The 24,325-nt window shown below is 41.5% G+C and overlaps 1 long non-coding RNA gene across 5 annotated transcripts in view; it reads right to left on the bottom strand.

Moving 5' to 3' along the window:
* Positions 1–24,325, bottom strand: part of LOC311434716 — a 277,684-nt gene that overhangs the window by 99,009 nt on the left and 154,350 nt on the right. For 3 of the 5 annotated variants that reach the window (XR_014691666.1, XR_014691667.1, XR_014691668.1), the window contains one exon: positions 14,090–14,305. This is a non-coding gene — a long non-coding RNA (uncharacterized lncRNA). Of the gene's footprint in view, positions 1–3,562; positions 4,688–14,089; positions 14,306–24,325 lie in introns of those variants that run through there. The other 2 variants (XR_014691670.1, XR_014691669.1) reach the window with 2 other exon arrangements.

The following is a 24,325-nucleotide window of genomic DNA, read 5'->3' as shown; positions in this document are numbered from 1 at the left end:
CCACCAACACAGCAACTACCCGCGCAGGCAGGGCTTTCCATGGAGTACACAGGTTGCAGTCCCTACCACTCAGGCACACGGAGAGTTTCTTCTCATTCATTTTGTCGGCAGGAGAACAAAAACTACAGTACATTAGCAACAGACTTTCATATGGACACTGGAATTAATCAGACTCGAGTTTGCCTTCCCTTAAATCACAGGGTCAGGCTAAGGTGGGGAGAAGAATTTGCAGTTGTATCTTTGCGGGACCGCATTCCTAATTCTGCCAGAGATAGAGGAGTCCCAGTGTTTGGGATTGCTGATTATTACAATCACCAACAGACACACATACATATTCAGGGAAAGTGTTCGAACTCTCACATTTGTATTCATTTTACTTTGACTTGACTGGAATCATAAAAGGAATGTGTAAACGAGGAGAGCCTGTTGCTGAAATGAAGTTGAATTTTTTCCCCACAGAAACTTGGGTTCATGACAGCTTTTTGTTGGGCAGGACATTAGCCTTTTGTAATTTATTGCTTTTAGATTAAATCTGGGGAAACTCAATACTGCAGTTGAATGATTAGAGCAATACCCCTTGGAGTAATAAATTTTCTTTGGTGCTGTGCATCTCCCGATCATGTTTCCCTTCTAATTACATTTACATAAATGATATTCTGCAAAATTAAATTAACATTCAAACCGTTACACTGGCAAGGAGAGACAAAAATTAGTTACAAACTTACAACCCTAAAAAAAAATAAAATAAAATGAAACGACACCTCGTTCTTTCCATGAACTGAAAAGCAGCTATCCCCCAAAGCGTCTCGCACACAACTGATTACTCTAGTTGGTTAAGCACCGACCTAGACGTTCTGCTCCCCCTTTCGGAAGTTTACGGTCCTGGTTTCCACAGGGTCTCATTAAATAGAAGCAATTGGTGACAATCCAAATTTGGTCAGTTAAGTGCTCTATTCAGACCTAGATGTGATTTCTACAGTTTTGGCCATGGCTCTTCCTCAGGGCTTCCCTGTCTTGGCTCCTGCACACCATTCCTCTAGGAGGGAGCCAAAAGGTGCTTGGCGAGGTTCCCTGTGAACTTAGGCTCAGTGCTGTGCTAACATCCTCCCGACCAAGCTGAAGGTTTCTTGCTGTCCTTGTGCCCGCGGGGCCAGGCTGGCTGGCTAGCAGCACCATGCTGTCCTGGGTTCTTCTCTGCCTGTCGCATGGACACCCAGTGTCACTGCAACCTCCACGTTGCTGATAGAAGGTATCATCATTCTGGTGAGGAAAAAGAATGCCAGCCTACCACTGGCTCTTGGTGCCAGTCTTCAGACAGCGTTTCCAAGACCTGAAGTTTAAACTGATTGTGATTTGCAGTGTCAATTAGCCTGAGGTTACTAATCTTCTGACTACTCAATCTGTTTTCTCTGTTCTGTATGACAAACACTAGCTTTTGCAGAGAAAAATTGTTTCCTAATACCTCCTCATAAAGGCATTATTTCTGTTGTCCAGCAGAGGATTTGCCCCTCAGTTAACCACCCCACTGTAAAGAGAGAGTACATCCATTTCCTTTTAGTCTTTTGTCTTGTGCCGTTAACAACCAGTCAAACTGCTTACAGAAGGAACGTATGTCCTACTCTATCAGCATAAGGCACTGCTTGATTTTGTTTATCATGCATCCACTGCACCGAAAATCATAATATTTTCATTCAGAAATTTGTTTGATTACTGAACCTTGTCCTGCCCTCCGGATAAAGAGCACGTGCAGTCATGTCTCTAGTGATATCAATTCTTATACAAGTACACTCAAACACTGTGTTCAATTTTGAGGCATTAGTAATGAAAATGGAAAAAAAATCAATATTTACTATGTATATTATATATAGCACATGTATATACACATATAGCCACATCTGGAACTAAAACTGTCAGCTCTACCCTAAGTGCGTCTATTTGCGTGTAAGTATACTGTGTGTAAATTGGGCATATTGCAGGGGGGAAAAATACAATTTCTGGAGAAAATTTTAACATAAAAATGTCAAAGCTGCTGATTAAATAAAGATTGTGTATATATGATCCTACTTTTCAGTTTGAAAGCTGGATGTTTTCAACATTTCAATTTTTGAAGACAAAGTTTGCATTCAGCGATTGAATTTCTTTGTCGAAATGCATCAACATTTGCATTTTAGCATGTTTCAGTTTACTTGGCAAAGAAATTGCCTTTTTTTTTTTTTTTTTTTTTCTCCCAAAAAACAAGCACTGGGCAGCCAGTGCTTGTTTTGAAAACCTAACTTAATTTTCCCTAAACTTCACAGTTTCTGTATTTCTATAGGTCCTATAATAAATACAGTTAATTATGTGTAGACATAACATTTAGAGACCATATTTTCTCAAAGTGTTTGATTGCAGTGAGTCATCTGCATGACAATCCTCTTTCCAGGACTGCATTTTATTCCTCACACTGGCAAATACAATGTGCCAAACACTCTAGAATTTCTGTCAAATAAGCCTGTCTCACAGCATTGTGGCCTAGGCTCATTCAGAGCCATAACTGAATCCTTTGGCATGCAAATTACTTGGAAAGACTGGGCCAATTTGTATGTTTAGGACTGTATGACAAACATATTTCACTGCAAGGAACATTAGGGCATAACAAAAGGTACTGTATGCAAATCACAGGAAGTCTTGGTGCAGGTTCGTTAACCATGACTCCTGGAAAGAACATGAGACCCAGATTTCCATTTGATGCAACATACGCTTCACCCGTGCAAGATGATGATGAACTTCCAGTGAAAACTAAGAGTCAATAAAAAAAATCAGAGCAATCAAGGAGATCAGGAACTTCACAGCACCAAACCAGCAGGTACAATTACAACAACAACGTCATACAAGAGAATAATTCAATAAACCTTTCCTTCCTCGAGGACTCAGAGCTGTAGCTCTAGTAGACAAGAACAATATAACTAATATGCCATAACATTAAATCTTAATTTACCTTAGTTCGTTGATATCTCATGTTATTCCCCTTACATTGTCATGGTATTTTTCCCCTGTATTTAAAAAAACATAGCCTCAACGCCCATACCAGAGAAGCACAACAAATGTATGTCTGTGAGAGCATTCAGTGAATGATGTGAGAGATTTCTTATGGTTAAGAAAAGCAGTAAAGAGAAAATGTGAGGTTTCATCAACATTATCAAGAATTCATGACTACACACTGGTGTCATTCAGATTGCTGAGATTATCAAGCACTATCAGACTCCAGGTGCATTGGACAGAACCTGTGAATAAGCCAAGACCATCTGCCATCTATGAATATAAGAGATACATAGATCTAGAAGCAGCATTCTGTATAAGCTTTCTGAAAAAGCTCCAGGGTTGGTTCCAAACATTTTGAAAGTTATATAAAGCATAGATACTTCATTTAGATCCTGATCCAGAAGGGACACCTGTAGGAATAGCTTATAATTCCTGTTCTTCAGGGTAGTTTGAAAACTGTGCCTTTATGCTGTCTCTCAGGAACACCAAGATGAAGAAGAGGTTCAAAATTGCATTTGCAGATTATCAAGAGCAACCAGAATAATTAGGAGTTACTTTTATTATAAAGATCAGAGCAATGTCTGCGTATCAGCAGAAGTTAGAAACAGGCACAGTACTTACGAGCTCCAACACAAATATGGGATGCTGCTCCATCTACAAAGGTTTCCCAAAATTAAGATAACTTATTACTTCATAGGTTGGAGCACAAGCCAAACAGCATTGCAGACAATGGCTAAAGGCAAGGATCAAAAGCAAAATACAATTACATATATCAGTAACTACCTTTAAAAGTTTTAATGCCTCCGAACGCCAGATTTGGTGAAGATGCAACTGAAGCAAGGTGCAGGAGTTAAGCAGCTATTTACACAAAGACAACCTAGGCCCTCCTTTCCAAATCAACAACATTAACCTGCTTCTGTGGTGAATGGTTGGATAGTGATGAGATTTTGCAGTGAGACGCCTTCAGAGAGCAGTTAGTACCATGAAGGACTAGAAAACTTAAGCACCTCTGAGTGATATGAAGACCTTCTGTGCTCTTGCAATTTAGTCCTCAGGTAGAATTACTGGAGAAATTGTCTTCCCCTCCACCCCTGAGCAATAACAACAAAAGGTAGTTACAGCAGGTGATTTAAGAATCTGATTGCTGCCAGTATAGGGATGTAACATGGTGGGAAGGGGTAGGAAATTGTCTTTGTGGGTACTCTGACAAATTGCAGTGCAGACAGTGAAGCCATTAACAGTACAGAGAACACACCTGAGCCTTCTTCCAAACAATACTGCAGCATAACATGGATGGAAAAACTGAGAGCATGTCATCTCCTTTTTCCAAGCAGAGCACATTAACCGAGGCTTCTGATGGTTTCTGCACTGGGTTACAAGATTAATGGCTGGAGTGGGTAAGATGTCACTCACACAGAGTGGCATCTGCCAGCTCTGCAGGGAAAGGTCCATGCAGATGGTATCTTAAAACACCGTACTTGTTTGTTTTGGTCTTCAGAAACTGGATCACCTTGCAATGCAGTTATTGTCCAGTCTGCTTAGAAAAAGCACTGTAGTAACTTGGGAACAGTAGCTGGCACACTAGCACAAGAAACAAATGGTGAAGAGTTGTTCAACAGCTTGCAGATTGTTGTTTGTCTTGAGATCAGACGCTCTTGGAGAACAACTGTTTAGAAGGTAGAAAATTATACAGGTCAGGAGAGATTTCTACAGTGATTAATCTCACCATTTTAGCCACCCAAAGGTGACTGGCACATAGCAGCTTTAGTACAGTCATTATGTTCAGTTATGAGAATATTAGCAAACCCTCTCGACTGCTTAACATCTCTCACATTTACCACCCTTTGGCACCTCCTTTCAGCAAGACCACAACTGCCAGGGGCTAGGACAGCTGGGGAGTGGCTGCCTTTTGGGCTCCTCCTCTCAGAAAGCATTTTTTTTTGCTCCCCTGGTGCAAACCTCTGGGACTCCTGAGGACAGGACTACCATACCTGCAAGGAGAGCACCACAGTGTCCACAAGGCATGGCAGCAATTAAGAGGAATCAAAGCTCTGTCTCACAGTGCCCATGTTTCTACATTTCTGAATTTGAACTGACTGCTTTTTGTTGTTGTTGATGGTGCTTGAAGATTAAATGTTATGTGCAGCAACAGATGTTAGTGATCTCATTCCGAGCCGAATACCTTTTTACACATGGTTTGGTTGTGCACCAGGGGCCAAGAACTTTGGCTGTAGATAAGCAAAATCAAAATCTGTTTTAACTGGCATATTGAGTCCATTGTCTATAAACATTCGCATTATGAGAATGAGATCAAACCTGCCAAGGGACATTATTATGTTGTGAAATATATTTGCCCATCACAAAAGAATTACTAGAAAAGAGTGGAAAAGTGGTGATTATTGAACTGTGTAGCACTGGCCCAAATCTGTTCAAAAGCTCCACTAATTGCAAGCAAACATGATCTTGGCTAACAGTGAGACAGAGTCACAAATGTTTATACAGAAAACATCCAAGAAAGAGGAGGCAGGGACATTCTTCGAGGAATAAAGCAAAGAAGCACTAGAGCTTGGCAGCTTCTGCCCTGCTTTGATTGGATGGGTGGCAGCTACTAAAGGGCAGCGCCTTAGAGACCATTGCCAGGCTGGATGGGATTTCCCTAGGAATATTAAAACAAAACAAAACAAAACAAAACCACAACAGGCCAGGAAGCAAAAGAAGAAATCCAAATGCTACTGGAGTGCTGCAATATTGATCCATTTTTCAAGCAGTCAGAGATTCTTAATGTAAATAGCAGCAGGTCGCATCAGAAGGAAATCACCAGGAAGATGTCCCAGGAGCTGCTGTTAGAACCGATGTGTTTAAGGAATTTTATTACTATTACTGGTAACGTGGGAGCTGTGTCCTCTTCCAAACAGTGAAGTGAGCAACTTGAGAAGAAAATGTAGGGTTTCACGGCATGAAGTTGCAATGTAACCTCTTCTCATGGATTAAAAACTATTTTCTTTCTCCCCAAAACCAAACACAAAAGCCACCCAGATCCCAAACCCAAGTTTATACTCACTTCCAGATGCCAGCAGCATCCCCACAAACACCCCAGCTATCTGCTCAGCCTCCCATGTACATCAGAGTGAAACGGCTGCTAAACCAGGAAAAAAAAACTCTCTTCCCAGTGGTCTATTGACAGGACCTGGGAGACGTCAGCAGGTGTCACGGGAAGAGTCCCACTGAATTCAAAGTTCATTAGACACAGTCAGAACCAAGCTCTTCTTATACAGGCCAAGGAGGTTTAATGGCACACTGCTAGAGATGCCCTTCTGTGTCATGGTATTCGCAGAATCAGAAACCTGTTTGTTGGCTAGAATAAAACATTTGATCGTGTTTTGCTGGGAAAAACACTGTGATTTGCTGTACTGTCCATGATTATTGCTGGTCTTTAACAAAAAAAAAAAAAAAAAAAAATCTTTTCCTTTTGGTATCGAAATAAAGCTACTTCCTAACATTGCTGAGATGCTGGCTTTCATTATGCGTGGCAAAGGATGGGCTGATGATGCTTTATGATCATTAGCAAGCAACACAGACATTTCTGGAACACAAAATCAAAAATAAGAGCGAGTAGCATTAAAATGTTCTTGGGGCTAATTCCTCTAACCAGAACATGAAAGATTTTTTCATTTTCTGTATGTGAACAGCATTCAAAACAAAGTAATTTCATTATAAAACTGGTTCTTTATTTTTCTGGAACAGCATTGAAGTACTGGAATAGAGTCAAAGTAAAACCTTCTTTTTATGACAACAGCATTTGAGTATTGGATTTCTTATATGATGTGACATCTCATCAGAAGATCCTCCAGGCACTGTACATGGACCACCTCTAACATACAAACATCCAGTATTATCCTTCTGTTTCTCTGTGGTAATAACTTTCCTCCCTTCCAACTTCTTGGAAGTAAAAGCCAGAAGTGTTCAAAACTTTTTATACCATATACACATCTTAAGAAAAGGTGATCACAAAGACTGTTTCCCTCCCCCTGATAACCAAATGGTGCTGCAGTAGCAGTGACACCGCTGTGGGGCTCTCACAGGAAGAGATTTTGAACACGGTCTGGGAAAGAGGACAGTTCTTCAGGCAGTGAGGGCTGCATGACTGCATTGACTTCTGTCAAATTTTGCCAGCCATATCATCAGCCAATGATATGTTTCTGACTGGTGAACTTCTTGCAACATGATTTAATCACTGAATCAAAGCATGGAAAATTCTCAAGGTCAGCTCAGTCTCTGCAGACCTTCAGGTCTCTGGATCAACATTTGGAAACTGCCGATTTAATCCATCTTCTATAATGATGGCTAACAAATGGCCTTTTCTTGTTCCAAACTTGCCTGATGAACTCGGTTTGGGCAGTGTGAGAGGTGAGGAGTATCAAGACCTTCCTGTTTACTGCAGTGCAATGCATATGATTTAGATGACATCAAAAAAGTGTCTCGTTTTCAGGAGACCAAAAAGCATGGCACCTTCCAGACTGATTAAACATGGAGATATTACCTTCAGTTTGAGTAAAGATGAAGATATCACTGCATTACAGTTATGTTTAACAGGAGATAAGTGAGATGGTTGCACAGATTTTTTTTTGCTGTAGAAATGTGGCAACTTAGGGATACACAGGTTATGCACATGCAGGCACCAAGAGATGGAAATTCAATCTGTCATTCACAAAAGATCTTCCTGTTTTGTACCAGCAGAAATGGACAATATTCTCGTGACTATGCACAACCTTCCCAGATACAATTACTGTATCTCTGATCCTCTTTGCATTGCCCTCTACCCATTCAAATACACAAATACTAACTCACAAACGACATCTTACAACAATTTGTTTCTTCCCAGCTTCTTGGAAAACATTTTCTGACCAGATCTACCAGGGCTCTATTCCCTCTTGTTTTCAAATCCCCATCAAGATTATTTTTTAAAAGGTAGGTGCATTCTTCAAAATGAAAAAAATTTACATTATCAAATGAGGGGGTGGGGGGGGAAAGCCGAGTCTGTTATCCTTTCACAATGGACATCCTTGAATTTTTAAGAATTGTTTTGAAGAATATAACCTAACTGCCTGCCTGTTCCACACATCCCTCAGCAGTGAGTTGCTGCTTACAGCAGAGAACACAGTACTGTAACTAATCTGAAATGAAGGAAAACATTTAACCTACAGTCCCTCATATTCAGAACAAATAACTGTCTCCGTGTCCCTTGCACATGTTTGATGGAGTCAGAAACAGGTTATTAATGAAGAATAACTCCATAAAAATGAACTCACTCCAATCAGTCTTCTGGCACTACAACATCAAGGGGAGATGCCAGTCAAGCAGCTAATATTAAACCTGTAAATCTTTACCTATTTAGGATGCTTTAATCATTTCCTATGAATTAATACCATAAAATGTGATTTATAGCTTAAGGAGGAAGATCCTTATAACCATTAATACACAAATCCAATCAACAGACATTTGGAAATTACAGATTCACTGGAGCTGTGTGGTGCTCAACAGAAAACTAATCCTGCCCCCTTTCTCTGCAGGGAAAGAGGGGCTTCAGATAACTGTATAGGTGCTACAGTTCCATCAGTGCTGCATTCCAAGAAACCTCCTCACACAGGCTTCCTTCAACAGATGGTCTTCTTAATTTGGTACAAGGTACAAGATTTATAGGCAACCCTCAGCAACATGGGAAGTGCATAAGGTGTCAGATGAAGCAATAAACAAACAGAAGAGCAATGGCCCCCTGGCAAACAAATTCTGTAACCTTTCAAGGATTGCTATGACCCTGCTGGTCTGACACGTATCTGAGAAAAAATACATAATTATTTAGGGCAGCTTTTTTAACACTAAAAAAAATATTTCATTTTCTGTCTGATTTTGCTGCAAATTATTAATGGCAGTGAACAAGGCCCTTTAAGTGTAAAATCCCAGATAGGTTGAGCTTTGCAGAAGCAACAGCCTGCAGCATGGTCTGTGCACCATGGTCTCTAGTGCAGCCAGAGATGTCCAGGTGCTTCCTCCTGCGCCCTCACACCTCTCAGCCTCCAACATTTCTCGTGACAGCCACCACTGGGCACCAAACACAGCTGCAAACACAGGGACATTTTAGCCACATTTGCTCCATCTTTGTCACAAGTGCCCATCACTTGGTGCCACCTACTCTTGGACATGATTTGTTTGTCTCTTCCCTTTGCCTCAGACATACAGGCTCATTCACATGCTGGTTCTTGCTCTGTGTCCCTAGTTTCTCACTGGCATCCCTGCAGATCTGCCTGTACTGTATCCCTCCCGTATACACAAAGGACTAATTTCACCCTTTTCACATTTAAGCATTTGCTTGAGAAACCAAACATAGAAAGTGAGTTGCTATTTTTTTCCTTTATCATCCACACAGACAGAAAGTACATTGGCAGGCTGACTCAGGTTTTAGCTGAGCAGAATTATGCTTCGGAGATACCTCCTGTTTTTCACTGACAAGAGGAAGCTTAGGGTTACCAGCTTTCTAATGCGTCACTAAAGTGCTTACAGGACAAAGAATAGACATTTTTCCAATCACTCATTTGTGATTCTTCCTCTCTCAATCTCTCTTTCTTTCTTCAAGACCCTTTCTTTCTTCCCTTGCCTGGTTTATGCAGACAATCTTATTTTAACTAAAAAGAAAGCTTGAGCCATCAGTTCAGGAAGAGATTTTCTAACACGGCTCTCCAGTGGGGACAGCAGGCAGGTGACATACTCTTTATATTTTATTGTAAAGTTTCTTTAACAGCTTTTTAAGCTTTGACTGTTCCAAAAGCCAGACTACCCTACTGTAAAGACTGATAGTTATATTTTAGGGAGAGAAGGAAAAAAATATAGAAATTGAAACAGTGAGCACTTATTCAGTAGCTGAGAGTAAGGGTTTCAGAGAGCTGGAAACTGCTGCCGAGAAGGATGGCTAAGCTTTTGCCTCAGGGCATTTAAAACTTCCCTTTCTCCTGCTCCATCTTTTCCCTCCTCCAGCATGTCTGCTAAAGATCTCAGCCTCGGGAACAGAACTGGGAGGAAGCCAATCTCCAATTCATCTTGGGATCTTAGAGTTTGATTTAATTTTCCATACGGCCTGACTGCTTCTTTAGTAATGATGTACATCCTGGCTAGCCTGACAAAAGCAGCACTGATTTTCCTGTTGAGCACCAGTGTGATGGAGTTTCATAGGGAACCTGATACACTTACTACTGGTCCAAGTGCAGCAGCACTTAGACAGCATCCGGCTTTGTTATAGACAAAGAAATTGCCAAAATGTCCATTAATTTCAGTGGTACCAGACCAGGCCCATGGAAACAAGATGGAAAGGATAAAAGTCAGGGAATGTGATACAACTGGGAAGACGGAGCAGACAGCATGTTTTGAGAGAGGATGGAGAAGAAGAAACACACAGAAAGGGGGGTAGGTAGGTGCACAGAAAGAACAGTTACTACAGGAAGAATAACAGACACTGTGTTGAAAAGAATGCAAGGAAATTTTCTATTTATTGTTCAGAAGAATCCTCTTCTCCTTACCAGAAGGGTTACGATTGATGATTTCTTTTTTTTTTTTTTTTTCTTTCTTTTTTTTTTTTTTTTAAATGAAGCATTTAGCTCAGAGGGTTTTGGAGGGTTCGAAAGGAAAGAACAGCTGTACATGGCAGGAAGAGCTGGTTGGCTGGATCAGACTTCAAGTTCAGTTGCTTTTGTTCCCAATATCTACAAAACCTTTTAAACAAGAACCTTTCCGACACAGAGAGATGTAAAGGAGAAGGAAATCACATACAAAGAAATGGAAAATAGGAAATATATAATAAGGGTTTTGGCTGTTCTTTTTATTTAATGTCATGGGACTATGAATTTTCCTCATTCTCCCTGAATGAAGGCTCTAACTATGTATCTTTGGCAACCGACACAGCAGCAAGAGCTCCAGTTTGATCACTGTGAACATTGCATTGGCTGCACTTTCAAGCCATCCCAGTACCCAGTGACTACTGATTTTGTTGCCAAAACAGCAGGCACACTCACAGTAACACTTTCCCGCCTTAATTCTAATAACAGAGATTACACCAGATAACACCTTCAAAACAAGAATGTTTTCTACTTGGGAAAAACAAGACAAACCCATGTTTACTGACCGCATCTCACCTTAAGTCAGAATTGGTCAACCTATAATAAAGCTCTAACTTACCGCCTGTAGAGCAGTTGAATGAGTCAGTCACTTAAATGCAGTGTTTCAATCCAAATACCTTTGTACACGTTTATTAATATTTCTACTAAGAATATTTTATACTAATAATTAAAGAGTGCACAAGGGCATGAGAAATGATAGTAGGGCAGTGATTTCTGGGGAGAAAGCACCTGACAGGTAAATATTCACCTCAATCTAGATTAAAACCAACAGAAACTGCACTATTGAACTCCATCTCCTACATTGCCACCCTCGACATACACATTTATACACCTTTACTCTGTACTCTTCAAAACTGGACAAGCACAATTTACTGTAGGAAATGGAAAATGTAAGCTCCTGGCTAATGTCAGCAAAACAAAACAAAACAAACAAACAAACAAAAAGAAACCAATTTGCTTGCCCATCAAAAATACAGTATTGCATTTAATGGAGACCACACAGTTGCAGTGGGCAACATGCTATACTCACTTAAGACCCAGTTCATTAAATACTCCCTATATTCTTCATATAAGAAAGAACAGACCACATGTGTGGGGGAGCATAATTTCAAGGAGGCAACATTTTATCTTTGATTTCTATTAGCTGTTTCATGAACACACCACTCAATTCTCTCTGTCTAGTTGCCCCTGCTGTGCCAGTGATCACATAGTATGTAACATCAAGTCTGTCTTTGTCAAGACTGGGATCAATTAGAAGGCCCAACATTCAAATTACGTGTTTGACTCCCAAAGCGATGCTGCACTAATTTCCTGAGAACAACAGAAGGATGTCAAACTGTTCCCCTGCACAGGGTTTTTGTGTTGCATTTTGCATTATGCTTTCACACTGACCCAAACTGAATTTGCACCCACTGCTGTTCATGCTCAGGAGGGCTGCAGGCAGGAGCACCACGTGCCTGGATTCATCTGACTTCACCAGAGGCCTCTTGGCTGGGGTCTCAATCACCAAGGCTCTATAATTAACAAGGGACTACCAGCTCTTCAGCAGATTATTCATCCCATAGTTGACCCACACACTGTCTAAATATGCTTATTTCTCTCTGAAAACCCTAAGAGATTGTCTTTGTTGACTGGGCTATTGATGCAGTGAGGTGGGATTAACCTGGGCCACAACTGCAGTTTATGTAGGGAGAGGCACGTGGAATCAGCACATGGAAATTCCCTCACAGGAGCAGCCGTCGGTTCAGTGATACCCCCAAAACCAGGACAAGAAAAAAAAATATGAGGGGAACAAAGTTCACAAGCTGCTCCTGAAATCTCCAGCCTCAGGAAAGAAGACAGTAAAAGTTTGTGAATATAAACAGGGACTTTACGGGAACTTGACAAAACCCATACTTTTATAGTTATTTGCACATAATTGCCCGTCACATAATTCACTGCAGAAAAGAGATTCCCTTTGATTCCAGGCAGAACTGGCGAGAGCCCAGGCGTTTCTGTGCAGGGAAAGAACCAAACCCAGAGCCACTTTAATCTGGTCTGGGGAGCGAAGGGAAGTCCTACCACTCCACCACACTGTGACTTGGATTTAACCAGCTCCTTGCAATTGTGCTTTAACTAAGATTTGCAGTGGAGACTGACTTTAGTTCTATTTGTCCTCTCCAACAAATAAGTGTTGAGTTTAAGTCCCTTCAGTCGCTCCCTCCCCCTGACCTGAAAGCAGTCTCCTGATTAAGGAGATACGGAAAGTTTTAGGAATAGGGCCAAACCAGGGGAAATTTTTCTTCTTGGCTCTTTTCAACTTGAATGGGGCTGTATTATGGAAGGCTGTCTTGCTAGTCTGAGCAGGAAAACCTCACGAACATTACTGCACAGTTTCATAAAAACTTAAAGACTGTCCAGAATTCTTTTGTCAACTCCAAAATATGCATCAGTAATCCTAATTCATTCACACTGAACAAAATAGTTGAAAACACTAGTTCTCCCAATATACATGCCTTAAGAAATGAGTAGTTCCACAGTAGCAAGAGACATTTATATTTTGAACACTAACCTAACTTTTAAACTCCTGTAGGAGACTCTAAAATCGTTTAGCAAGAAGGGCTTTCTAAGCTGAGAATCAAGCTGTGAGAAAGAATAAAAAAAAAGAGCATTCATTTAAACATTTTCAGAAGCCCCTAAAAATGCCATTTTCACACAGTAAATCCGCTGCACTTGAATGTCTGCTGGCTTTCTGAAAGGAATGCTCTTCACTGGGATGCAGCCTGCTGTGGTCAAGTATGATGGAAATAAAAGTGTTGCTAATGGTGATTGAAAAGGATTCCCACTGCTGCTGGCCAGTGTTGGTTTTAGATGGGCCAACTCTGTCGAACAGAGAGCAACAGGAGACAGTAAACTTCTCTAAGGCTCTCTAAACTTTGAGTCACCTCTGCTCCCTTCCTTTTAACGCTAGCCTGTCCCCTTGTTTCTCCACCAAGCTTTATGTTAACTTAGCCCGGACCAGACTTTTACTGGAAATGTAAAGACGTAGATTTTCACATAAACTGAGCAATGCAAAAAAGAAACGAGCCGTGTGAATGGGCATTAGCACAGCAGCAAGTCAACAAGCCCCCACAACGTGTGCATTGTGGGTCAGCCCAAGAAACAGTCTTCATTCCAGCAAATATCCCTCTTTCCGTTTTAACTGTGATACTTTATATTGATCACAGGGCTCCGTTGTGGCAAACGTCTTGCTTCTTTAAGAAAAAACAGCTTTGTACAGCAACACAGGCACGCAGAAACTTTGCAATTAAGGCACAGATAGTAAGTGGCAACCCTAAGGGCAGGCAGCAAGGCTGAGGCAGGGAAGCGAGAATTTGGCTTCTGCCTCGTGAATCCCAGTTTGGTGCATTAAGCACAAGACCTACCTCTCCTCCTCAGCAGGATCTGACTTCTTTTAATGGCTCATACAGGGAGTTCTGCCTCACGTACCGCAGGATCAGCATGGCTCCACTGCAGATCGCCAGTAGTGGCTGATAGTTTAACTGGACTCCATCTCTCCATACAGCTGATTAATTACATTGCCTCGAGACTTCAGAAGTGTCCTGTACCTTCAGGCTCTGAGGAAAGTTGGTAATCCGGGCCTGCAGCCACAGGGAAAGGAAATCAATTAAGGCCATTAAGGAGGAGAAAAAATCAGAAAGAATTAAGTAAAACCTGTCTTTCCTGGGAGTGGACTTTTCACACACTGGAAGAGCAGGCATCCCATGGGCTTTGCAACAGTGACCACGCTGAGGACCTTTGGGGTCCCCTGGTGGTTCCACCTGCACGTATGGATGTGCCTCCAGAGGGGGGCTGCTTGTGGGTCTGCCCTCCCTGGCCCCAGCCAGCGAGTATATACAGCTGTATGGCTCAGGAACCTGGGCTGGCTGAAAACCAACCTGGCAAGATACGAGGGGTAACCCAAGGGGTTACTTGGGCCGGGAGGATGGTAGCCAGGCCGAGATGGCAGCCCTACAGCACAACTTCGGGTGTGTAAAAACGTCTGTCAACCTACAGCCTCTGAGGTGGAAAGTAGCAGGTTACACACTTCTTCCCTGATGCCCGATTTCTGTCTGAGTTGAACAGCAAGGCCTACGTGAGTTTTTTGCTCAAGGCCCTCTTGACTGATCCACCCCAGTACAAACCATGCACTCCATCAGCATCTCCTAGGATTTCAGCTCTGTTGCACTCTGTTTACTCACTCTATGAGCCTTGGCAGGGGGCATTAATGGAGAAGATGAAACAAAATTGTAAAGATATTTTTAAAGGAGACCTTGATGGCTGCAAAATACTTTCAGTTCAGTACATACATTCCCAGCAACAGAACTGGACCTTCTTAGGCTATTTGTGGTATATTAAGAGCATATCAAGGTCTAGAAGACAATCTCACATGGCACAATGCAAGTAGTAATTGGTCCCTCTTCACACTGCTCTTTTTTGATCAGTCTAACTTAGCCTTCTTCAGCAAAATACCAAGCTGTGGATCAAAGACTCCAGAGAATGTTCAATTTCAGGCCCCAAAATACACACAGATGTGCAGCAATTCTTGACAGATTTTTTTTTTCCTCTCCTACCCTCTCCCTTCTATGTATTTATTGCAAGTGCCCAAATACAACAGTAATAATTTTGTGTCACCCTTTAACATATACTTCTCATTGCACTGATGACCAAGAAATACAATTCTGGCATCCCACAGATACTTGCTCACCTAATCCCATTCTCTGGCAAACACCATTGCCCAGCTGAGACAGTAGCTAGCTCTCAAGTCAGTCTGTGCTAATTCTGAGTGCACCCAGCCTGTTTTCTGTTCTTGTGCAAGCTGACCAGGCCTTTTGGAAGCTGCACGTGCCAACATCTGGTTTGCCAAGGAAGACATAAACTGAACAGAAGACAGAAACTACAGCAAAACTCTCATTTTTCATGCAAAAGTAGGAGTGTGTGGGCACTGTACAAGGAAAGCATGTAGGTCTGTTTGAAATAGGCTGTTTTGCTCTTGACCTAAAAGCAATGTACCTCTTCAGGGAATCCTGAAACTAAGCGAAGCACTGCACAGATCCCTAAAATAAGGATGTACTGGACGTGCACAGAGAGGATAGCCCTCAGCTTGGCTGCCAAGAAGGCTGCTAGGTCAGAGACAACAGGCCTGAGGCACAGGCTTAGGTGCGGCTGCAACACGCCCTCCAAAATATGTTCAAATGTCAACTGTGAGCATAGCGGAAAAATACCACGGAAGGGCAAACAATGCCGTTCACCCGGTCAGGGCAGTGCCTGCCGCACCTAGGCAGCTTTCTGCCCCGAGCTTGTGGCTGGCCTGCACGGTGACGTGGGTGGGAAGGAGAACAGGCAATGCACGAGGACTCAGGGTGACCCTGCTGACCACTGTTTCTGAACGGCCTTAAACCATCAGCCAAGATAGGTTTTTGTTGCTTCCCCCCCCCCCCCCCCCCCCCCCGTAAATCACAAGGTGAGGAAATGAAATAAGGAAATAACAGCTGGGAGGAGTATGTAAGAGGCTGTGGCATCAAAAGCCCTCGCTTTTCTGTCTTGCTACATCTTCTCCTGTTTCTTTTTTTTTTTTTTTTTTTTAATGTATTCATTACACTTAACAGACCACAGCTCCCACTGAGCAACCTGGATCTATCTCAGAACTACTGAGCTGGATGTGTCTGAAGAAGAGCAGTCTGTGCATCTCTTATTTATCGTGCTCCAATCTTCCAGCAGCTCTTCTGCTGCTGCTTGCCTTGCCCAGGGTCATGCTGCACCCGTTTTATACCCTTACAACAGCGGATTACGTGGATGCTGGTGTCTGCAATGTCCCCTCAAATGCACAACTGGCTCTGCAAGAAACTAAGTATGCCAAAAAAAAAAAAAGCCCTCCAAAAAAAGTGTTGTGCATGACAGAATTAAAAATACAAAACAAAACAAAAGTTTCCTGATGAACTTAGATATTTTACTTTTTAAAATTAAGGCATTGACTAGACGTGGCCTTGGTGGCTGTAATAACCTCCTTGTGTCTCACTTTTTCACAGGGTTGCTGAACTACCCAGAAAGAGCTGCAAATGAAAACGTCTAGGTGGCAGAAGGGTGTCACTGTGTTAGGAAACTTCCCAGTATAAAACACAAATAACATCACCAGACTTTCAAGAAACTGAAGGGGAGCAGCAGTTTCCTGCTGGAGGCTCCAGCAAACATGAAGTCACACAGGGAACAGGTAAAGATGGGGTGCTACTGTATACGGGCTATCCTATACCTTGCATCCTTCGGAGGTTGGTAAAGGGCTTTCCAGAGTCCTGCTGTGAATTTGTTTTAGTGTTTTTTAAGGGCCCTTAACAACGTCATTTGTCACAGAGTAAATCCTGGACGTCTGGTTACTTTCTGCAGGGAATGCTCTTTGCTGGGCTGCAGCTTGCCAGGGGTCAAATATGACAGAAATGAAGTGTTGCTAATAGTGATTGAAAAGGATTCCTACTGTTTGTGGCCAGTGCTGGTTATTAGAGAAGCCAAATTTGTGGGACAGAAAGCAGCAGGAGACAGTAAACTTTCCCTAAGACTTACTAAACTTTGAGTCACCTCTGCTACCAATGCCATTCTGTCAGACCTATTTGGAGAAAACTGATATTATAATTACTGATCTCAGCAAGGGCCTAATGTGCAACCTGAGGAACTCCTCTGCCGGCCATATAATTACAGACGGGCTGGGGAGGCCCGGAGGCCTCGGCCCCCACCCCTCCGACAAGCTGGGTTCAGTTACTGCTCTGGCCAGGCTGTGGCGGACAGGTAGGCAAGCAGAAAAGTCACTGGCCTGAGAGGAGAGAAAATTATTCTTGTCAGAACTGCCTGCCTGCTATCAGAGGTTTGAATGTCACCTCAAAGAGTGCCTTTTCTGACCATTACATGGCGGTGTCTGAAGGGTTGTTTGAAGTGGGATTTATCCCCTCTCAGGTGGCAAATATTGATGGCTGAGAACGTGGGTTTTGGTTTTTGTTTTTCCCTCCACCCCTTCCCCACCCTACTGTTTCTTTCATGAATTAACATTTTTCTTGGTGAGGGGACACTGTGTGAGCATCAGCACCTGCTGGTTTAAACTTTCACATAAAATGGTGTTTTGCTGGATATATCCTATACGGTCTCATTCAGACACTGTAAACACATTCCTTTAAGCCCCTGTTCCAGCTTATTATTAACAAGTTCAGTGCCAAGAATATTTGTCCACCAAAAGGAGATAAACTGCTGATTTTAAAAAGAGAAATGTGGCCTTATTCAAGCAGACTGCTACAAGGAAGGCACGCTAGCAAGCTGCGGCATCGAAACAAAACCCAAATGCAGACCAAGACCCCGGTGCTGTAAACCCTATGTGCACGTTAACTTAAAGCGAGTGGTCCTTCTGCAAACGGCGGTATATCCCTGTCTAAAATTAAGTGTGGACAGAAATGCTGTGCAGGATCAGGCCTGGAGGACTGGGCCTGCAACAGATTGATCACCTTTGTGGGGTGCTGAGCAGGCTGCTGCCCTATTGATTTCTATAGCAATAGAGGGGGCTTAGCACCTCGGAGCATCAAATTTCCAAGCCTGGAAGAGACCTAGGCTCTGGAATGGATTAAAGTCACATGTGATGCATTTGGAAAGGCCTCGGCTCAGTCTCAGCGCTCAGTAACAGCAACCACCATTTATTCTGGTTACTACAATTCATTTGGACAGTGTTTACAATATCGTCCCCTTCCTCCATTATTAGACAAACAACTTTGATAGGTAGCCTTTTATTTTTTACAGCATTTCAGAGCAGAATAAACGCACGGCCCAAGTTATTTATGGAGTGAGCTTTCTGTACGAGGTGCCTTTGCCAAGGAAGTGTGAATGCACATAGTGCACACGCTGTGTATGTTCAACCAGACAACGGTGACCCAGCAGTCAGCGAGGAAAGGGAGAAAGGAAAAACACATGCAAGACACCATCTTTTACATGTCATGTCATCGGAAAATCATCCCCATAAAGTTTAGGAAACTATGTGCCAAGGAGCATTTTACTGACTCAAAAAAGTGATCAGAAGTGGCATATAGGGGATTTCTCCTGCTGGGCAGAACAACAGGCAAGCAAACTGAGGCTTCATTTCCCTGGTGGTGCTCATTCATTAGGGAATGCCATGCCAATTTTTTGGGGAAGTTTTGCTGGTGTTCGATGGCCAAGAGCGCTGCAGATGGTTACAGACAGCCTCACTTGACAAACTTTTCCTAAAACTTTAGGATGCAGATTTTTTTCCAATTGTTTAAAGGAGTAGAAATGCAGAGGAAGGGAAAAGAACATAAAGACATGGAACTCTTATGGAAGGGTCTAACAGTTGCAGTAAGTTTATCTATATGCAGACTTATAAACGTTAACCATTGACTTGCTGTATTTCCTTATTTCCATTAAAATACATGCAAAAATAACTATGCAAGCAGCTCTTCCTGTCCCATCCCCTAATTAGACTTCCAGTTGCAAACGCTGGTGCTACCCAACAGCTGAAAAATCCACCCCAGCACACCCCTAAATCTCTCTCAAATTCAAACAATGAATTAACTCGGCATGTCAATAAATCAAGGAGGCTAAACAGCTTGTCAAAAAAGAAAGAAAAAAAGTCAAATAAATAGTTTCAACTGCAAGTTCAGATGTGCTTGCCTTTTGGAATGAATGCAGTGGAACTGTTTACTATATATTCAAGACAGAAAGTTGATTTGAGGTCACAAAAGTGAAGAAAAACCTCAAATGCTTCTTTGTGACAGAGATTGCAGCATATTATTGTCCTGCTCAGAGGACAGGTTTCTTAGTATAACTAGGAGGTTTAGAAAAACCTTCTTTCTTTTGGATTCCGTAAAAAATTGTGCTCTTAAACCCAGATGAATCAAAACTGCACTCTACATTATTAAGGAGCAGCCATTTTTTCCCATTTATTGAAAAGCACTTTTGGAAACCATCTCCTCTATCTAGACAAGATCAAAAATGATGTTGCTTGTCGCTGTAAATGCAAAATTAAATAATAATGCTAATTTCACATGTCATGTTACAGGAATGATTGATATAAATAAATCTGGGGTTGTTTGATAAGAAATATACAAACACGTCCCTTCTCTTTCAGAAAAGTTCATACGAGCCAACGCCAAGCCTCTAATGTTTTTTATCAGATCATTCCTCATTTTGAATATTTTCCCACGACTTAGTGCATTTTTTAATAAAAAGATAAAGTCTTTTTATAGGATTGACTTCTCCTTGCACAGTTAGTACTGGGGCAGTCTCAGGTCTTTTTTCAAAATATTTGAAACCAGACTTGCTATATTAACAAATACAAAATAGAGGAATGGTAAAAGATTAACTCATGTCAACTCTCCATGTCTCTCCTCTTAAATTATCTTCATTTATTGCACAGCAGCACCTAAGAGCCTTCCTCATGACCCCTTGCACTAGACTCTTCCTACACAGCTGCATAGGAAGACACTGTCTGGAAGACTTCAGACTCAAAATCTTCCAGTGACCTGCATGCCAAGATGCTGGGACTCCAGATCTGCAAGAGGGTCTTCCAGCCTGGAGGTGAAGACTGGCAAGATTCACTGGCTGATACCTGGATTTCAAAACTACCTGGAGCAGCAATGTGCAATGCTAAGAAACATTTTGGTCAGGATAATGTCCTCTATTTCAGGCCATAATGCCACCTTCACCTCTAAATGATTAGAGCAAGACTAACCCCACAAATAGTATCAGTTATCTCCTGTCCAACTTCTCTAATTAATTCTTCTTTCTGAAGCATGTAGTGTCAAACTTAGAAGACAAAGACACACAAACTGGCATGATGTGGAGAAACAGAGGACCTGCTCCAAACTTGTCACCTTTTCTAAATACAGATAATTCTCAATTTAGTCCTTCAAAACCGAAATGCAGAACTTTTCCTTAAGTATTTCTCTTTGAACCTCATTCTCCTTGCAGTTGGGATGGTTGACAGAGCACCATTCTCCGTGCTTGTTCTTACACAAAATACAGCAGTGCAAGGCACGCAAAGGTGGGCATACTGACTGATGAATGTATCTGCCTCAGGAGTCCAATTTTACAGATTTCTCAACTGGCCGTGGCATTCCCAACTGTGTGGGAGTCCAAAATCACAAAGGCGAGGTGTGCTTTCTTAAAATAAACACCAACCTCAACTCCCGAGAAGGCTCTTTGGTGTTATTCACTGCAGCTGTGGTTCGTTTTTGTGAATATTCCCTCCAGGCAGCAGAGCAACTCCCAGACAGGATAACGCTGCTGTAGCCAACTTCATACCAGACCTGGCATAAAGAGTCTTTTAAGGCCACAGACAGGAGGGACCATGGCTGAAATTAGTGTGTGCACCAGGAATTTGCAACTACCATCCCCAGGGAAACAGTTATTGTCCTTGTGCAGAAGAAAACCTACAAACTATTTCTAACTTCCCACCATCTTTCCCCACTATGTCAAGGTCTAATGGGCCACAAGAGGATATGGTTCAAGACCCACCTTCCACATCTTATTTGTGCATCTAAAGATTTTGCCCTCATGACTTACGCAGCTCAGTTTCCTGGCCTGACATGGAAGGGGGAGAACTTGTTTACAGAGGGAACTATTTCCTTCTTTGCCGAGATGAGTTGCCTCAGTGCTGACTTGTTTTATTACTTTTAAATTACAATCAAGTACACCATAATTTGGCCAAGCCTGACATCTGCTTTCACTAGCTCTCAATATTTCCAAAAGACCTTCAACAAATGCAAGGGAACCAATTTGGAAAAGCAAGGCATTCACACCTCAGCATACACAATTAGAATGCTACAAGGTTTTAACTCTTTTTTAGGTTTTTCGCCCTGCTCAAGCTTGTTTGTAAACATACATATAGCAACAGGTCTGTAACCCAGTGCATCATACTTGTATCACGCAGAGGTAGCTTTGCTGCTGGAGCAATGCAAATCCCTTCCTCAAACACACCATCATAGCCCAATCCCATACATCAGCCCAAAGGTGTAGCCTTTAAAAAATCTCTCTGGGGAAGAGACTGCAATGCAGTACATCTTCCTTCAGATGCAAAGCTATTGTTTAAGTAACCTTGTTTTTCTGCATGTAGTGGCTCTTCTCCGTTTTTTTTTTTTTTTTTCTTTTTTTCTTTCCCCAGTGCAGAAAGATGTTATTCCCCTACAAGATGGGAAAAGTCCGGCATTCCTTGTCCTTAGCTGTGGAAGAGAACAACAAGAAGAGGTTAACTGTTAACCAAACTGTCACACCTTAGGCAAAACAAACCAGCGGGATCCAGCAGGTATGCTGATTTACACGTGGCGGAGCGCCGGTCGTTTACCCCTTGCTGCGCTGAGGATTCTGAAGGACCGTATTTTCCCTCGGTTTATTTTTTTTGTGTCAATATACACGCTGCTGTGTGCTCATGGAAAAATTACTGCTGTAGCAACGTTGTTCCTTCTGAATGTACAATCAGAAGCACAGTGGAAGAAATTCATGGAAATAACAGGATGCAATCCTTGGAGTATTTTTGAATCAATAGACCCTTTATTTATATTGTAGTTGCGTTCCAATTTATCACTTGCAAATATCCTCTGTAATAAATAAGGGAAGGAAATGGAAATATTACAATGAAATTGTAATAATTCAATTCTACCTCTGCACATAATAAAGTTGCAGAGGGAATCTGTGTTTTTTTTGGTTGCCACTAAGCATCAGCAACAACTGATGGTCTTAAGTTAACAAGCTAATATTTCATCCATGGATACCAGAGTGATAATGGCTAAATATGCCAGTCGAGGGAATGAGCACATGTGCAGCTATTTGCCTGACACAACTTCTGCTGTCATGGCCTATTAAAACCAGTTTACATGTGCATGTCGAATTTGATGAATATGTATGTGACCTCTTTCATAGCTATCACTCATTGGACTGTAGCCCTCATGGCAGAAAAAAAAACAGCACCTCTCATTAAACACAGCTTGAGTTACAGGCATGTTATGTTAATATTCCTTCAGAACTTTAGGGGGTTTTCTTCTCCTTTTAATAAATCTTCAGAATAAAATCATTTAAAAGTATAATTATAAATAAACTTTCCTATTTCTCTACGTTTTCACTTACTGAATGCGTTTTGAAATGTTCATTATCTAAGAGAAGAGAGCAAATGAGTTTATAGAAAACACATTCAATGATAGTAGTCAAATAAGACTTCTCTTACACAGGGTGTTGAGCAGAATTAGGTATTTAAAACATATCAGAATAATACATTTTTAGGTAAAAATTGGACTGCCTGTCGAGCACTATACTTGACCCGAATCTAAACAGAGCTATGTATCAGAGTCTAAAAATGTGCAGTGAATGTCCCCTGTTCCCTCGCAGTTACCCTGCATATTCTGCACCTAGATGGAAGCAGAAGTGAAAACATTAAATGCATTACTACAGAAACTGTTTCCACCAAATTTCTTATTGAAATTGCAGAGCCTCAAGAGGCAGAGGAAAGCATCCAAGCTTTTGGTGTTTATGAGAATCCAAATGAACCTCTGAATCTTTTGAGGTTTCTTCATTGCTGTTTAAAAAGCATAAATTATAGAGTATAAGCAAGGATGCAGCCAGATTGTACAGTCCATATATGGCAAATATTTACTCACATGAGCATTTCCACTCCATCTGCTCTGCAGATAGAGTAAATATTTCACAAACTGACACTTAATTTGGTAATGCCAAACCAGAAAAGGCACATCCACACACACATTGGTGCTTCATACCATGCACAAAGAAAGCCACAGTCTCCTCCCAGTTAAATGGGGTTTGACACACCAGCAATTAGAAAAACTTAGTAGGTTTGTACCAGTATAAAATAAAATCAGAAATTAATACACTATTTTTTTTTTACAGAGAACCTAGCTGTATCCTAGCCAAGGCCTTGCTATGCTGGGATGAACTAGCCACTGAAAGGTTTATTTCCATGTTTCCCATCTCAGCACCTGAACCAAGAGGCACACAGAGCTGGAGAGCTCATTTCTCTTCCATTTGCAATAAGGCACCACTTAGTGTGACTTACTGTGCTCCTGACATCCAGACAGTTTGGGATTCTTGATTTAGCCACTAAAGGAATGGCCAAAATCTCTTTTCTTGACTGATAAAATCCAAGCCTTGACCTCAATGAGGGCATGCAATAAGTAAGGTGAGAAGTCAGCAAGTGACTGAAGCTGGCCACTACAATGATGCACTGGCATCAATGATGCATTGGCATGTACTTTCCAGGCTGAACTAGTGCATGAAAGAAAAACAGACTGTTGTCAGAACACGCAGCAAAAAAAAAAAAAAAAAAAGGAAAGAAAAAAGAAAAAGAAAAAATAAAGTCCACCGTGGTAATTTCAACAATGCTTTTTACTTTTCTAAAGTAAAGCTTCAGAAAGAAAGTCTAATTCGACCTTACTTGCACTATTTATTTCACCAATACCAAAACCTTTTCATTTCATTAAGGTAAAAATATTTCACTTTGATTATTGGTTTAAATTAAACTTTGATTTTATATTAACTTTAATAGAGTTTTATTAACAATTTTTAAAACTTATTTCACAATATTTCAAGAAAAATGAAACATTTAATTGTTCCTATTATCAACTGCTAGGGGT

Source organism: Aythya ferina, assembly GCF_964211825.1.
Source record: "Aythya ferina genome assembly, chromosome: 3".
NCBI classification, from domain to species: domain Eukaryota; kingdom Metazoa; phylum Chordata; class Aves; order Anseriformes; family Anatidae; genus Aythya; species Aythya ferina.
The sequence above is the reverse complement of the archived record's forward strand: the minus strand, read 5'-3'. Positions and strand labels throughout refer to the sequence as shown.